Source organism: Lagopus leucura, unplaced genomic scaffold, assembly GCF_019238085.1.
Source record: "Lagopus leucura isolate 7727_CA_CO unplaced genomic scaffold, USGS_WTPT01 Super-Scaffold_100002, whole genome shotgun sequence".
NCBI classification, from domain to species: domain Eukaryota; kingdom Metazoa; phylum Chordata; class Aves; order Galliformes; family Phasianidae; genus Lagopus; species Lagopus leucura.
In genome coordinates, this window is record NW_024962263.1 from 30,080,073 (window position 1) to 30,096,848 (window position 16,776).

Below are 16,776 nucleotides of genomic sequence, written 5' to 3' on the forward strand. Positions count from 1 at the left end.
CCTTCAGCCGCACTGCGCGTAGGATGAGGAGCCTCTGCGCTTCTGGGAGGTGGGGGTGAGGGAGGAACAAAACAAAACAAAACAAAAAAGGTTCATCGAACAATGCGTTTTATTTCTGCAGCACTTGTGAGTGAGCACAATGTGGCCCCCTGTCTAACCAAACATCGCTGCGCGTTTGCGGCCGAGTTCAGGCAATATCCGAGGTAATATTATTGGGGAGCGCCCAGGTATGTCGACAAAGCGGCTCGGAGCTGGGAAGAGGGGGTGGCTCGCTGCGGGTGAGCAGGGCAGCCCATTGTTAATCAATTAAACACGCGGCTAATGGAAAAAAATGCACGTCGAGAAGCCGCTGCTGCAGTCCCGCGGACGCAGCGGGGGAAATGCCGTCTGAAAACTCTGCTCAGGCTTCGGGATGCCTATGCTGGAGCAATCTGAGCATCCCATTTTCCTTCTCTATTTGATTTTCTATCCCTTCCTTTTTTTTTTCTTTTTTTTTTTTCTTTTTTTTTTTCTGTGAAGCCCACATAGCAGTTTGCCCCTGTGCACAGCAGCAGCAGATATCTGGCCACCAGGCAGAGGGATGAATTCCCACCAGCTCCATCAGCCCCGGCCTGTGGAAGAGGCAGCCCCGAGCCAGGCAGGTGAGGGGAGGAGGTTAACACCAACAGGTATTTCTTGTCATTAACTCCCGGCTTCCTGATAAGGGAGTGATAAAGCACTGCTAAACTCACAGCAACAGATTACAGAAAAGACGCTTCCTTCCCAGCTTGATGATGAATGCGCATATATTACACAAAAATAGAAACTCGAAAAACAAGGGCTTTTATATAAAGCACATTCATATTTCGGTAGTTCTGTGGAATAATCGATATCACGCGATTACATCTGAATAGTCAATTCCTGTGTTCCGCTCACCGGTTTCTAAGTATATGAGCTCTGCTTTTGAACGGAGCAGCAGCTGGAGAGCTAAGAATGCAAAATTAATTATAACATTATAAAGTAATACATGAATCTCTGCAAGTCAACCTGCCCGCCTTGCAAAACGCACCATACCCTCCGCATTTTGATTTGGGAAGCCAGCTCTGTTCTTTCCAGCAGGGGTGGTGCGAGAGAGCGTTCAGCTCCGTGAATTGATTGCTTTTAGTTCCTCCTCTTTAATAATTAGTGGAACAATGCAGATTGGGAATACAATGGCCGTTGTGTTTACATTATAACAGGGGATTAATGCTATTAAGTGAGTGTTACAGTTATGACCTGGGAAGAGTACTTAAATAAATACCGCGATCCCGGGAGAATCGATGTAATTCAGTTCAGAGTGTGCGAAGATTCGCACAGCCACACATGCACGCATAGATAGGGATCTCCATGCAGAGCCCCAACCACATCCATGTGTCACACACGCAGGTTCACGAACACTTCCTTGCAATTGTAGGTGTTGTTTCTGCCTCCTTCTGCTTCGCTCAGTGAAAATATTTCTGCCTGTCCTCTCGATGGGACGAATGTTTAAATGAAGACCATCAGCCCCTTCCTTCAAACACAATGAGCAACAGATTATATGTCTGATGCTGTAATATCTGCTGTCCAAAAATCAATGTTTTATACACAGAAACGAGGTTAATTTCGCAATCACGTGTGAATGGGACAATATACTCTCAATTCAAAAGGCGAGTTTTTACGTTGGTTTGATTTGCGTCATTTTTTGTCGGGCTTCAGAAAGCCATGGATTTACCCACTGCGAGGCAACGCTCTGCGTTTTATTTCCACGATTACACCACGAATTTGACAGTACAGAGCGAGGAGCTGTTGGGGACACTGAGACAGTCCAGGGCGAACTCTTCGCGTGGAACGAACGGGAAAACCGCGTCCATAACGCTTTTAAACATTGTTCAGCGTACGTGGTTGTGTTCAACTTCTTGCCGGAGTTCTCCCGGTTGGGATCTGAACACCTTCATCTGAACGAAGGGAATGGAGCTTTCATCTGCCCGGCTCCCCAGCTGAAATCTAATTTTCCCATTGTAATACTAATAAAATGCCGTCTAACTTGAGCTGTCAAACAGTAAAATAGTATTACATGCACTTTTTATTGGTAATAACTGTGGCAAATTAACATGCCTACACAGAGACATTAAGGCTTTTACACAGTGCGTTCTTTATTTGATTCATCTATTCATTAGGTCAGCATTTACCTTCCTAGATTTTAAGCTCTGCTCTCGCCTTGTCTTCTTTTAATTCACTTTGCTCCATCCTGCACAGCTGAGCAGGGAGCCGAGAGCTTTCCATACCCCTGCCCCTTCCCAGCTATTGCTCACCGCCCTCATGGGAGACAGGTTTTGCCATTTCTGAGCTATCTCTCCCCAGTGCAAGGGTATGAAGTTTTCGGGCGGTGAAGTTGGAAGCAAAAGGAGAGAGCCCGCTCCCCGCTGCTCTCCCCCCGCTCTGCGCACTGCGCGCTTCGAGCGCGCACGGCTGCGCGGAGCGCGGCGCTCGGTGCCGTGTACCCTCGGCCCCGCTCCTCGACATGTCATTCGGGGAGGGCAAAGCAGCGCAAATCGAGCTGGCGCGGAGATTTGCCTGCCTCAGGAATGCTCCCCGCGGCCCGGAGAGCCGCGCACGCCCATCGCCCGGACAATGCCGGTTACCCAATTGCCGTGACACCGGTCCCAGCAACTTTTGAAGCAGAGCGAAGTGGAACTTGGTGGGATTTGGAGATGCAACACAATGTGCAGCACAAACAGTTTCCTGTGACATAACCACACAATGGGCTGGGAACGCTTTCTCCTCTCTCTCATGAAATGGGGGGCCGCCACCATCTCCCGGAGACAACGACGTGAAATAATAGGCTATTGTATTTAAAAATAACAAATGACACACGCATACTGTGCGAGCGGACTTGTCCAGTTTTCCAGTACAAGAAGCCCTCCTTCCGAGGCTTCCTCCGGCTGAGGCGCACCTCGAGCCAACGAGGAGCCGGCCGAGCCCTTGCGCCGGGCAAGGTTAGAGCAACAAGAGTCAAACCGAAAGGGAGAAACGGACAGAAAGAACTTTTCTTTCCCTTTCCTCGGGATGGAACCTTTATTTCGAGCCGTGCATGGGAGGGGGCGCTGTGGCAATGAGTTCCCCGGTGCTCCGAGCGCTCGCAGCGCGGTTGTTTATGTAAGCGCCTTCCCCCGGCTTTCTTTTCACATGGCACTCGGTGCCTTTGGGAACCCTATTATCTGCTGTCGCCCGTGGTACCTGCACGGAGATGTGCACTGCTCGCAGGAGCTGTAGCCGCTTCCCCGTACCCCTTCTCCTCTTTCTTCCTTTATAGTAAGAGTGCCATAGCTCACAGCTCACTCTGCTTTCAAAACACAGCTAAAGAGGGCTCTGCCGAGGGAAGCGCTCAGGATTTAACGCCTCTCTATAACACACAAACGCGCTCAAATAGCCAAAAATTATCCTCCCATCCCTTATTTACGGCTTTTTTTTTCTTTTTCTTTTGTTCTCCTCCAGGGTATCCGTGTCTTTGAAATGTTGCGCTCACAACGGGCAGCCTTCAGGAGGATTTAGCTCCCCCCTTTTGGGATGTTATGATGCATTATGGCCTCATGGGGGGGGGGAGGAGGGGGAGGGGGGAATGTTGTGTTAGGGAAAAAAAAAGAAAACTAAAGTGGATCTCTAAAAAGCAGATCTGGGGCTTAGAAAATATTCTTCCCATATGTCACACTGTTATTAGGAGTCTTAGTCATTCTCTGCTTAGGGAAATACAAGCAAATATGTATCCGTAGGGATAGGAGAAAAGATCTCCAAAGCTTTCTAGGAGCCTGCTATTTTCACCTGAAAAGCAGGTGGTGTTTCTCAGGGCTAGAATAAGTGTACAATCCACAGGTGGAATAGATCCTCCTTCTTGACCAGGAAAAAGATGGGAGGGGGAAGAAAAAAAAGGAGAAAAATGTTAAATAATTGCATCTTGTTTTTGAACAGAGAAATGCGTGTGGGGGAGGTGGAGGCACGGAGGTTCCCCTACTTGCTCCGAGGGGCTCATTGGGCCGCTGCCTCTGCCACGCATTCCATCCCTGCCTGTGGCTCCAAGTCGGGTACTGTGCTGAGGGGAGCAGTGCTTCCCACTCGATGCCAGGCAGTCAGCTCCTCATCTTGGCCTGAGCTTCATACTCAGCCAAAGCATCTTGGAGAGAGTGCTTCAGAATTAGTGGGAGGCTCAGTCCCTTCAGCGCCTGGTGTGCCTTCAAAGTCAGTGATAGACAGAGTAAGGGGAAAATGGGACCATTTAATGGAAGGGACTGAAGGGAAGGGAAGGGACTCTGTTTTAAGGGTTCACGTAAAAACCAATTCTTCTGACATGGTAATAGGCAAGAAGTAGGTCTGGGCACTTTGGTGCCTGAGGAGGATGTATAAGCTGGCCTCTTTCAATTGAAGGAGATGTATATAAATGGAGTTCTCCCACTGTTTCTTCCCCATGGTGATGCTGGCACTGTGGACGCCTCCTGTCAAGGTAAAATTGCTTTAGACAGTTTTGAAGCCACTCTGCCAGACCCCTTCCCCTACTCGTAATTGCCATCATCTGTTTGATCACCACTTTTAACACTAGAGAGCACCTGTTCACCTGCTTTGTGCTTTTCCCTCATTCATTCGCTCACACATTCAGTCACTTATACACATGCACGTGTGTATGTGTATATCCTTCATTAGTAGATCTAGAAATACATTTCCAGATCACACCTGCAATCCAGAAAGTCCCACTCTTTCCAATAAGCAACATTTTGGAAAAAAATGAGGTTTCTCACATCTGTTTGACACCAGATAATTTCCTTTTTCAGAATAATCAACTATCCCCATTGTATCCGAAAGATTCAAGACTGCTGGTATATCCTGAAACCAGACAGAAAAATATGCAGGAAAACTGCAGGCATACTCAGGACAAGGAATAAATATCCATGTGCGTAATAATGCCAAGAGCTATGAAAAAATGTCTATTTAAATCGATGCAGCGCAGTCCACAAACATTCAAGCAGCTTTTAAATAATTTTGTATCTCTTTTTCACTAGTAGGCAGACTCAAGGGTGTTTGGAGGTTTTAGTTTCATTAAGATTTCCTCTAAATCACTGTCAAACTTCTGTTGTTCCTTGCATCTAGTTAGGGAATAGCAACAAAGCTATCCTTTATCTTCAGGCTTCAGTGCAAGTTAGAAATTTTGAATTTTTTTTTTTTTTTTTTTTTTTTTTTTTTTGTGGGGGGGATTAAAAAGTTGCAATCTAGTGTTCTTGATATAATCTCACTGCTTTTCCCCACTTTACAGCAATGCTAAAGTAGACTGTCAGTTTTATCTTGTTTACAACCTTCCTTCAAGTCACATAGAGGAAGTGCAGCCAGACCATATGGCCCTTAACCTATAACTGTCCAGGTTTTAAGACACTTTCATCTGGGAAAGGCTGGTGGCCAACCTGCCCCTGAGAAGTCTAATCACATACACGTTTCTCCTCACACTGCTGACTCATTTCAGTCAGTAGAACCACAGAACAAAAGCTGGTTGAAGAGCTGTGCTTTGATTCCTTCTGATATCAACATAGTTTTCGGAATGACACGAACTGTGGACTTTGTTGTGTGTTTGGCTATGCTCAGCATTACAATGGGATCCTGTCAGAGCTAAAATATGGTGTATAAGCTGACTTCACTCTATGGAGAGTTTGGAGAGCTTGTCTTGTTTTGCTAGTAAGATTTCCGGGAAAAAACTGCTTGACAGTGGCTCTCTGAATGATCTGCTTTAAATTAATACCAATACAAGTTAATCAATGTTTTTTTCTTCAATTTTCAGGGAGACATTACATTTTACATTGAAGTATAGGTTCCAGGACTTTTAAAGAACAAATCTCTTAATTCTTATCAGTAGACAATGAATTCTGCTTTATGCAACTCAGCCTTTAAACATATGACCTTTCAGTGCACCTCTACAAGGAAACTAGTAAAATTTTTTTTTTTCTTTTTTTTTTTTCTTTTCTTGGATGTTCCCCAATCACTAATTAGTGAAGATCTAGAAGGTTACAACTCCTCTGCACTTTTGAACACAGATTTTTGAAACTATTTTTGAGAAGCATGTGATGTCATTACCTCAAACACCAGAGGTACACAATGTTTTAATTTTATTTCTCATGCAAATACACCACTCAGCTGTTTCGTCTGGGACCTATTTGTCAGAGACCTCATACATAAAAGAAGTTATGGGAGTGGGAAGAAAAAAACAACCGATAAACCAACAGCCTTCAACATAACACTTTGTCTCAGATAATTTTGTCCTGGGATCACCAATTTTTAAGTTTTCTAGTCTTTTCAATGTTTTAATGTTGCTGGAGACTCAAAACTGATATAAAAAGATCCTTTCTACCTCTCAGTCTTCTCCTCTCCTGCTGCTGTTCCCTCAGCTTCACTTAGCTGAGCAAGACGTAGAGATCTGAGCGCACACTGTGACCTGGCTACGGTGGACTTGCCTTTATGACACTCACAAGGGAATAATCTCACCAACAAAACAATATGAACATCAGTTGAACTTCAGATTAATAGTCAAACACATCAGATAGATCTTCACTATACTTTTAGTAGGATTTCACTGTAAACTAGCAAAACTTTGTTCTGTAAATATATCAGTTTAAGAAGTGGTTCATCACCACTCTTGTAAGAATGTATAACAGGCTTTAGGTTTTGCACAAAGTTAACATGATATGTGCAGCTTCAGGTCAGTAAAAATATGCATTCTTTTCAAGGACAGATAATTAATTTCTAAACATCTATTGTGTTTCAATTGCATTTGAGAATCTTATCAGATTTGTAAACATTAATCATTAACAATATTTCCATAAACTTGATTAAAAATTATCCATGAAGGGATGAAGCGTTAATTCTAACCTTTGTCAAAAATATGGATTATAAAGGAATCCTTTCCCTATAAGTATGCTTGTTTCAAATAGGTAATTGAAACATGAAACAGTACACTGAATATGTTTGTGTGTTTGTTTAATTTTTATTATGTTTTTATTTCATCAGTAGAATTGTCTGTTTCAACTTTCTTGATTGACATTTATTTAACAGAGTTTGCTTAAAGAAATGGAAACAAATCTGTGATTTTTTCCTGGAGCTATTCTTTTATTTTTTTCTTCCTTCCTCTTCCGCTTCAGATGGTCAGATAGTCTACCAGACAAATTTTTTTAAAGTCAACACTTGGTATTTTTGCAATGGAGCATGAGGGCCATGATTATGCCTTAATATTCATGTTCACAACATTGCTCAAAGGAAAACTAAATGAAATTAAGAAAAAAAATAGTAAAGTAATTATTTCACCACATTCAATGATGACTTGTACAATTTATAGGAGGTCAAATCCTGTTAACACCAAGCATTGCACAAATGGGCGACAACTGGAGACAAAGGACTGCTACCAATCCACAAAATGAGTAGAATAGGTATATAGGAATCCTAGTGAAGAGGCAGCTGTATTTACATGCTTTTAAAAACCTGCTATTAATTTCAGGAATACAAATTATGTTTCAAAAGTTTAGACTTTCAGCATAATTTAAGTAATAAAAAAGATGTCAAGCATAGATGAATAAAAAAATATGAATAGGTGAAAGGCTATGGAAGAAATCAACTTTTCCATCTGAGAGGTAGGTCTGAGAGCACAGCACAGCAAGATTAATCTTGTGTGGGTAACCACAGAGCATAAATGTGAGGTGAAGCTATAGACTGAATGAGCCATGAGACGGAGCAAATTAGAGACATTCACTTGTCTTGTAATAATTAAGTTTTATATCATTGAATAGGTAATAAAGGAAATTCTGAGATGTTCCTCCCTGCTTTAACAAGCAAAATGGGATCCTTGAACCGCAGTGTCTGCACCTGGGCAAGAATGGCCTCTTTGTGAACTATATTTTTCTCTTCATATCTTAAAGCAGAAGGAAGCATCACCAGTTAAGACTCTTCCCTTGACTATTATTAGAAATGTATCATAGATTATTTCCTTCTTGCAGCATTTGTATTTCATTTTAATTCATTTGCAGAATGTCATTATTTATGTTTTCAGCAAAGCTCACTGAATTTTGCTCTTTAGAGTACTTTCTTTGTCTGGAGATGAGCATTTGATCTCTCCTGGTTCTTAAAACATGCCTGAAGGTCAGCACCAACATGAGAGAAAATTCAGCTGTGGGATGAAAAGTTGGATTCCAAAGCAAGAGAAGGTATGTTGCTTACTTTGGCTATTAGATATGACAATTCTGTGTTTTTAAACATTGTATTTTTATTGACTTTCCTTGAGGAGAAAAATCTTTTTGTTTTTGTACATGTTATTCTATATGATAGATAACTCAAGATTTCAGTAGAATAATATAAAGAAGATCTATCAAATAAGATGTGTTTGTATGAAATAGTTTAAAGCCATAGAGCATACACTGTTTTCCTCTACAAAATGTACATAAAATATAATCACATTAATTTTGGGGTTAAAGATCAAGAAAGATTAAGAAAAACACATAAATTTTCCATGGTAGAGATCTGTCTGAAGAAGTTATGCCAGTGGCCTTGCCTCTAGAAAGCAAGAAATTTTTGACATTGCTTCAGCACAATTTCCAGGCCTAAATGACATTTTCAAATATAGTGATATACTGAGCAGCCTATACCTCACTGGCCTTGATGATCAGGTTCTGATCCTGGCCAAAATCAGTATTTGATAAAAGAAAATATCTGAAATGTTTAAGTATCTAATGTGGTGATTTAAAATTTGGTTCCTAGACATTGAAACTTTAAACAGCACCAAGACTCAAAGCCTATAAAAATTTCATCTCCTGATTTTGTTCACACTGGAACTGGTATTATTTTTTTTTTCCTTTTTTCTTTGTTTTTCTGAACCTTGGGCAGAGTCTACCAAGTTTTTGTTCATTTGAGGCCCTGTTTGAGTTATACAGCATGCTGTACTCAGACATACTGTTGAGGCACAGAGAGTCCTACGTGTCCATGACAGGTAGATGTGAACCACAAAGCAAGTACTGAAATTGGTTCTGTCACCTATTGAAAATACAAGCCATTTCTCTACTGTATTGTTACCTTTCTGCCCTGTGACCTGACTGCTGAGCTCTCTCTCAGCCTTTCTTTTGATCCTCTTTTACTCCATGTGCAACTCCTGTCTGTCTATGGCCTTCCCATAGGAGTGTTTCTTCAGTTTTACAGTAAATACAGTGCTACAAGGGTGTAGGTACTATCTAAGCTCTGGGAAAAGAGAAATAACACACACACACATACACTCACGCACACACGTGCGTGCAGACAAATAGCATAGCGGCTTTTTGAAACAAAAACTGAAAAATAAAATTACTCAAAAGTGTTTGAAAAGCAAGTAGAAGAAATCAGAATTAAGTCGATGCTGCCTCAGTGAATAGCTCTTGCAAATATTATTTTACTGTAAAGGTTATTCTGGGAAATTCAGGGCTGAGAATTCTTACTTTAGTACCAAGAAAGTTGGTTGAAATGCTAATTAAAAACAGAATTATAAAATACCCAGCTGAAAATAATATGATGGAGACAGATCATCCTGGCTTCTGTAGAAGAAATCTGTGCCTCTGTAAGCTATTCACATTCTTTTAATTGTTTGGGTGTGATAACAAAAGAGTGAATACAAGAAGATTGGAAGACATAATTTATTTGGACTTTTGCAACAGATGACAAAATTACCCTTGTAAATCTCATGAGTTAGACATGGGTTTTCTTATCAAAAGCTCCACACACTCATAGGTCTTGCAGTCCTCAGTGGTGCAAGAACTAAGAAATACAGAATCATCTTTAAAGACGACTTCATTTTTGTGAGAGTACCTTAGCCAACAGAGCAAAATATTTAACATAAAGGTGTACTGCACAGCTACAATGCTTAATTACATAGTTATACAGTAATTATGCTAATACTATTTTTATCTAATTTTATTGATTTAATAAGACTATTCTTCTGAACAAAAATGACCTATTTTTTTTCTTTCCTGCCCCCTCCCCCCCCAAACAGTCCCTATCTCTTCAATCTGTCATTATACAAGCTTTTTAAATGTCTAGAATCATTTTGTTCATCTGCCTCTGCTTTTGTTAGCAGCTTCAGCAACTAATTACAATTTTGGGCAAAGAAAGTCTTTGTTCAAGATTCTAATTCTTTATACAACAGTGCCAGAACACCCAGAACACAAGACTTCCCAGAGCTGCTCCAGGAAAAACATTAAATGGCAAAGACCAAACTTGGTATTCCTATAATGTTAAAAAGACTTCAAAGAATTAAACTGAGAATGAAAAGGAGAGACAGAGAGAAGGAAAGAGACACAGAGGCAGAGGAAAGAAAAAGAAGGAAAGAAGGAAAGAAGAAAAAGTTAGTGAGTGAGCTTTGCAGTTAATTTTGTTTTGCAGATTAAAAAAAAAAAAAGATAAAATTGATTTAATGGAAGGAAGATATATCAATAAAAGAAGTACTGAAAACAACATAAATCCCCCATATGAATTTATCAGCACTAGAGGACTCAGTCAATTTAGAGCAAAACAAATGCTTTTTATCTCTGGGACGTCAAACTGATTTTACCTGGTTTATTTTCCAATATCCTGGCACCTGCTGTGGTCCACATTCGTGCAGAATTAGTAAACAGGGACAGCACAGACCTGAACTATATTGACATATTTACACAGTACTTTTTCCCCGTGACCTAGAAACTTGCCCATGCGCTGCTTTGGGAGCCTGCATGGATTCAAAAGCAATGTAACTTTGTTCTTGAGGTGTGATATTGAAAGTAGTAAACTCAGCTTACATTTGGAAATGGGGCATCTGTATGGCACAGCAGCAGGCCATATGGCTTAGCTCTTCAGGTCGGCATTAGCTGAAGGCACTCTCCCTCAACACAGTTTGGTATGCTTGTAGATTTCTGGGAGGTCTGGGAATGTGTAAAAATACTCCATAGGCTCAGTTTGTCCTAAAGGCCACAAGTTTTCCACTTTTCTTTATGTCTCAGATCTTATTCAAGAGAATTCGTACCTTGCCAATGGATTATTGTGTGTCCTTCACCTTGTCCTAAAATCATTTCATTTCTTAAACAATTGAAATCCATCAGTGATGCTGGCACTTTATTTTGTCTCTAAAATCCAAAGAGGAAACTTCTGGCCTACAAAAATCTGTGGAACAAAAAATGCCCCTGTACGTTGATTCTTTCTATAAAATAAGCTTTTGAAGTCACTGCATCTGAAGCCATCAGATGAGATTTCTAGGTAGCACAACTCAATTTATGAGTATGGAGAAAATTTATGCAGGCAGAGGATTTAACTGTTAATTTTTTTTTGCGTAGAGATCACAAGATATTTTGTCCTGGAATGTCTGGTACACAGGCATCTAGGAAGGACTGGGCAAAAGGAGGAGAGAAAGAATGTAGAAGAAAATGAAAAATAATGAAGAGCAACAAGAACATTCATGACATATCTGTTTTTAATTTTTGTTCTTTACAGATCTGGGTTTCTGATAGGCTATTCTGGTAATGACTTAACTAACTCTTCAGGGGCACTTCGGGTCTGCATGGCCAGAAAAAAGTTCAGTACTCACATACTTCTTAGCTCTTAGTGTTTGCTTGTCTGTGAAGCTGAATGAAATCTTTTGACTTTTTTTTTTTTTTGGAAGTGGAGGCAGACAGATACCAAAACACTTCACAAAATCATGTCCGTCTTGTTGAGTGTTTCACTTCGGAAAAACCCTGTAAAATTCTGAAAGAATCAAAAGCTTCCTTCTGACAATTTGGTAAGCAAGTGAAGCACTTCAATTATTTCATTTGAAATGACCTCCCATTTTGAAATTTCTTTCAGTGTTTTTGAAAAAAAACAGTTTTGAAAGGTTTGAACCCACATAAAATATTTTGGGTTGCATCATTTTTTGCAATGTTTCATGAAACTCTGAAAAAGAAAATAATTGTCAATTTGATCCAAAACAAACCTTTTATATTTTTTTGAACTACTGATGAACCAAAATCCATTTCTTTGTTCTGTTCAACCTAAATGAAGAATTATTAAGGGTATGCTAACTGACATGTTTTTCCCATTTTTTTGTCCCCTTTTTGGAGGCAATTCCATGCTACGGGTGAAATTTAATTAACTGCTTCATAGTATTTCTATTATTCACGTATGTGTAGTCCTGATGGGTGAAACAGAGGGTCATTTCTGACTCTTTACCTCATGAGAGGACAGCCAAGGCTTTGATGAGGATCTAGATGTTTTCCTTCCTATGAGCTTCCTGAAGAGACCAAAGGATCTTTTGAACTCAGACAGATTGTACGGACTAGAAACGAGAATGTTAAAATTTATAAATAGAGAAATATTTTCTCTCTGCAAGGAAAAAAAGTAGGAAAAGTTTATGAACAGCTTCAGCCCTCTGTGTTTTGTGAGGTGGGTGCTTTCCTCCAGGTTTGGTTTCAGCCCACTCTGTGACTTTCTGGATTGCAGCAAATTCCCTGCAATCCTCTGATCCCTTGGAAGACCTCTTCCTGTCACCGAGAGAGTGCAGATGTTCCCTGTCCCTTTCATTAGTCTCTCTATGAACAGCAGGATCCCATCTTCTCTCTGGGGCTCCCATTCTCTTTCTCACTACACCCCAAAGCCTGGGAGCTCCTCCTCTCCTCTCCCTCCTCCTACCCAGTCCCCAGGCATGCTCATCTGCTCTCCAGGGAAAGGAGGAATCTCTTCTCCCTCCAGGGGGTCTATCTGACCTTGTCACTCCCTTTTTAAAGGAACACGACATACAACAGAGAACAAAAAAAATAAACCAGATGCTGTCCAAAATAAACCTACTCCCATGCCAGAAGAGAAAATCAGCACATCTCCCAGGCTTGATTCTCTCAAAAACCCCATCACGTGGATGCCTAGGCCCTCCAGCTGTTTGTTCTCTGTGTGTGGAGCAATGAGACTGTGTTCTGGTAACTTCTGCACTAACTGGCCAAGATCCATCAGATTTTTTGATCCAAAGCTTTTGCCCATTTCCAGATTGCAACTTGCTCAGTGTACTTTACACGAGATGCATGAAAACAGAAGGAATGAATCCAAGGCTGTTTGTTTCTAGCTCATGCTCATGAAACCAGCAAAACAGGATGGCCATTAGTACTGAGCATTGTGGGCCCAAAAATAAGGCAGGCTGAAAATTCTTGGGCTAGTGCGAGGGGGGCTTTGATGAGCATACTAGTGTGCAACTGTCTCTTCTTCATCTTCCAACAAATTTATGCTAGTTTCTACAGCTTAGATAGCAAGGCCAAGTCTGCCGCCTCTGCAGCAGTGAGATGAAGTCTGAGAATGCCTTGCTGTCTCCATGGGCAGTGCATGACTCTGGCCAGTAATTTATGACAGAATTAGAGAGAGAAACGAGTGAATTTGAGAAACATTTTCAACATTTTTACTGCTATATCTCACTGTCTTGCTATGTTCAGGTTTCTTATTTTCCTTCACGGAAGATTAATGGAACTGACTGATGATGGTTTCATGTGGTTTAAGGCCAGAAAGGATTATTAGATCATCTTTGCCTGACATCCTGTGCATTGCAGGCCGTAAAAGGTATATACACATGACATGGTGCAGCGCCGTACGGAGATACTCGTGCTACCTCTGAACAAATTAGCTCAGATACAGGAAGCAATAAAGCTGCATTAAGCTGGGAGCAGTGCTGAAAGCGGTACAGCTAATGTAGTCCAGGCACAGCAGCTCCCAGCTGCAGCTGTTCTGCTTCCACTGTCTCAACTGTCACGGCCAGAAGTGTCTCAGGTACCTCCATTCAACTCCCTCTCTCAAGCAAAATATTTAGATTCACGTTTCAGCTTTCAGGCATACTAAACTGAATGTTATAGGAGAGACCAAGACCATGACATTCCTGCCTAGAGATCTCCACTCTAACGGTCCTTGCAATGTTTTTACTGAGGAAAGCAGAACCTTTTTAAATAACTGCTTGGTGAGACAAACCACGCTGGTGAGTTGGGCTTCTTCTGCTGACCTATCACTGGAATAGCCTACTCAGACTGTGGACTACAGTGTAGAGACATAGAAAGGTCTTAACTTAGAGACGTGTTAAAGCTGAGGCAGTGTATGGAAGCAAAATCACCTCTCTCACTTGCTTTTTCCCCGTGTTAGACTTCTGTGAATCACAAGCCCATTTTTATTTTTTTTTTTCACCCAATATCTCTGAACAAATTGTTTTGTCACAGTCTGGTAAAGCAGAACTCATTTTCATTAATTATTTCCAAATATATATATATATATGTATATATTGTATTAAGTTAATTTCAAGGGGATGTGGAATTTTAAGCAGACTATTTGTATCATTCTTGATGATCCTCTTCATTTACCTATCCCACTAAACTGTTTTATATGCAAAACTTAATAACAAAGATTTTGGTTTATCTTTAGATGATTGGAGCATATGTAAAATAGTATGGATAAAAGTCAATAGTAGAAGATTTTCTGAGAAACAGGACCACCTATTCTGAGATGCTTTAGTTAGATAGTTTCAACCTGACTGATATAGTCTCTGCTAATTTTGAAGTGTCTTGTACTCTGAAGAAATCTGAGTTTATTATGGTAATATGTGGTAAAGATTTTATCTTGACAAAAAATGGTTGTTTGGCAGCAATTTTCATCCAAGCTTATCTATCTATAGAAAAAAAAAATATATATTTAAGTTAAATCAAGTTGGAAGAAACTTCTGTGTTTTAAATATCAGAACTGTGTAAATACAGGAAATTTTTCAATATCTTTGAATTTCCTTCATGTTTCCTGAACAATAAAAATGTCGAAGTGATTGTTCAAAATGCTGTAATTAATTTTTATAGAGCTTTTTCATGTAAAGTATTTTCATAAGTTAAGCCAGTTTAAACCTATGCCATTTTAGCATATGTTTCCTTGTGTGCCATCTTTTGATGGTGATCATCTGTCACTCCCCGACATTTTGTTGAATGTGCTTGGCACAGCGCTATGTTAAAACGACAACCCCAAAATATCTACTGAACATGTGCATCTATCTGTAGTTTGAAATCCAGAATATATACACATAATCTATACCTTATTCTGTTCTTCCATGTCTAAATTCCTTTTTATTATGATATTTCATTGTAGGCATGGCTATTTGGGGTTATTTTTAGTGCAAATTCAGCAGGGAGGAGGGATGCTTTTTACTAAATCGACAGATGTGACTGGAAGAAGCAGACAAGTTTTTGGACGTACAGTCTTCTCATCCAGCTGAATAAAGTTCAGCTTGTAGCTTACAATACTTTGTCATTTATATAGATTTCGTGTTAACGTTTTATTTTGCATTTTGTATTCAATCTCCTTTCAACTGTAATGATTAGTATTTTAACTAGGATGATCAGCTCAGTATAATTTGGTTTAGTTGTGAACCGTACTTGTGGGTGTCCAGGATTTTATTTTTAATGGTTTCCATTTAATTTTTTTGCTAATACATACCACATCAAATATATGATGTATTTGGCATAGGTAAAATATCACAAAAATTAGCCTACAAAAGTTCATTTGCATGTATATATACAGTTTGATGATATATTCTGTTTGCACATGGTAAATGCAATTAGATCATGATATCTATAGCTAGGAAACCACTTGCTTTATGGTAGCAATTAACTCTTAGTTCATTTAAATAAGATCAAAAACTGAGTTATCTTGTTTGAGTTCAGAGTGTCCGCATAGAGAAACTGCCAATTATTATTTTTAGAAATTCTGGAAAATGTTGTGATGTATGAGATGATGAGCAAGCATCTTCCAGGATGAAGTCACTCCTATTAAAATTTTTAGTGTTGTTACACATTATGGGCAGATGTTAAAGGGCAGCACAGGCTGTTATCTACTGTGAGTAGGTTTTCTATTGCGGATTCCAAAATAGACCAGCAGATATTTTTTTCAATCTTTTTCTTTTTGCTATGTAGATGTTTCATTCACAACATTTGCCTTCTATTCTGAACTATTAGAAACAACTAGAAGCATCTTTGGTGAAGACCCTTTATTTTTTTTTTTTAAATCTCTTTCCTCCACTGTTTTATTCTTATTGAAGAAGCAGAAATATGAAAGACTATTTTAGTAATATGAACCATCTTATCATATTTCCAACACCAAATGCAGAATATTCCTTGTCAGGCAAGAACATCTCCAGCTGTTATTTTTATTATCTAGGATCCTTTCACTAATATAAAAATGGTTAAAAATGTGTTCCTTATCTGCTCCCTTTTGCTTACATTATCGTGTGGAGGATACCATAAAACTGGTTTAAACACTTGAGTATATCTACTAGGATTATCCTGTTACCACCCTCTGTCTTCATGGTTACATTAACAGCAACCTAATACTTTACCTAGAGATTATTCTCTCTACTACTGAGATGATATCCATTAGAATCATGCAATTTGCCTCTTTCCATAATATCTGTTTACTCCATTTGGCACATGCTCTTTCTCCTTCAGACTACCACAAAAATGATTTACAAATAAAGGGAACAGATATTAATATAAAAAGACTTAAAATTAAAAAGAAAAAATAAATAACAGTGCTAAGAAAGGGAGAGAAGTTGTACAGAATTACATCAAAGGAGAAAAGGGAGAAATTTTGTGATATTAGGCATCAAAAAGTATTTTTTCTGAGTTAACAAAACTACATGGGAATAAGAAAGGAAAGGGAAGGAAAAGGGAAGGGAAATGCAAGGGAAAGGACAGGAAAAGAATAGAAAAGAGAATAGGAAAGGAAAGGAAAGGA

At 39.7% G+C, this 16,776-nt stretch overlaps 1 long non-coding RNA gene across 1 annotated transcript; it reads left to right on the top strand.

Moving 5' to 3' along the window:
• The first annotated feature begins 130 nt into the window (after window positions 1–130).
• Window positions 131–1,739, top strand: LOC122178601. Its single transcript, XR_006178397.1, has 3 exons — window positions 131–203; window positions 520–641; window positions 1,714–1,739. It is a non-coding gene; the product is annotated as an uncharacterized LOC122178601 (long non-coding RNA).
• Window positions 1,740–16,776: the final 15,037 nt, after the last annotated feature.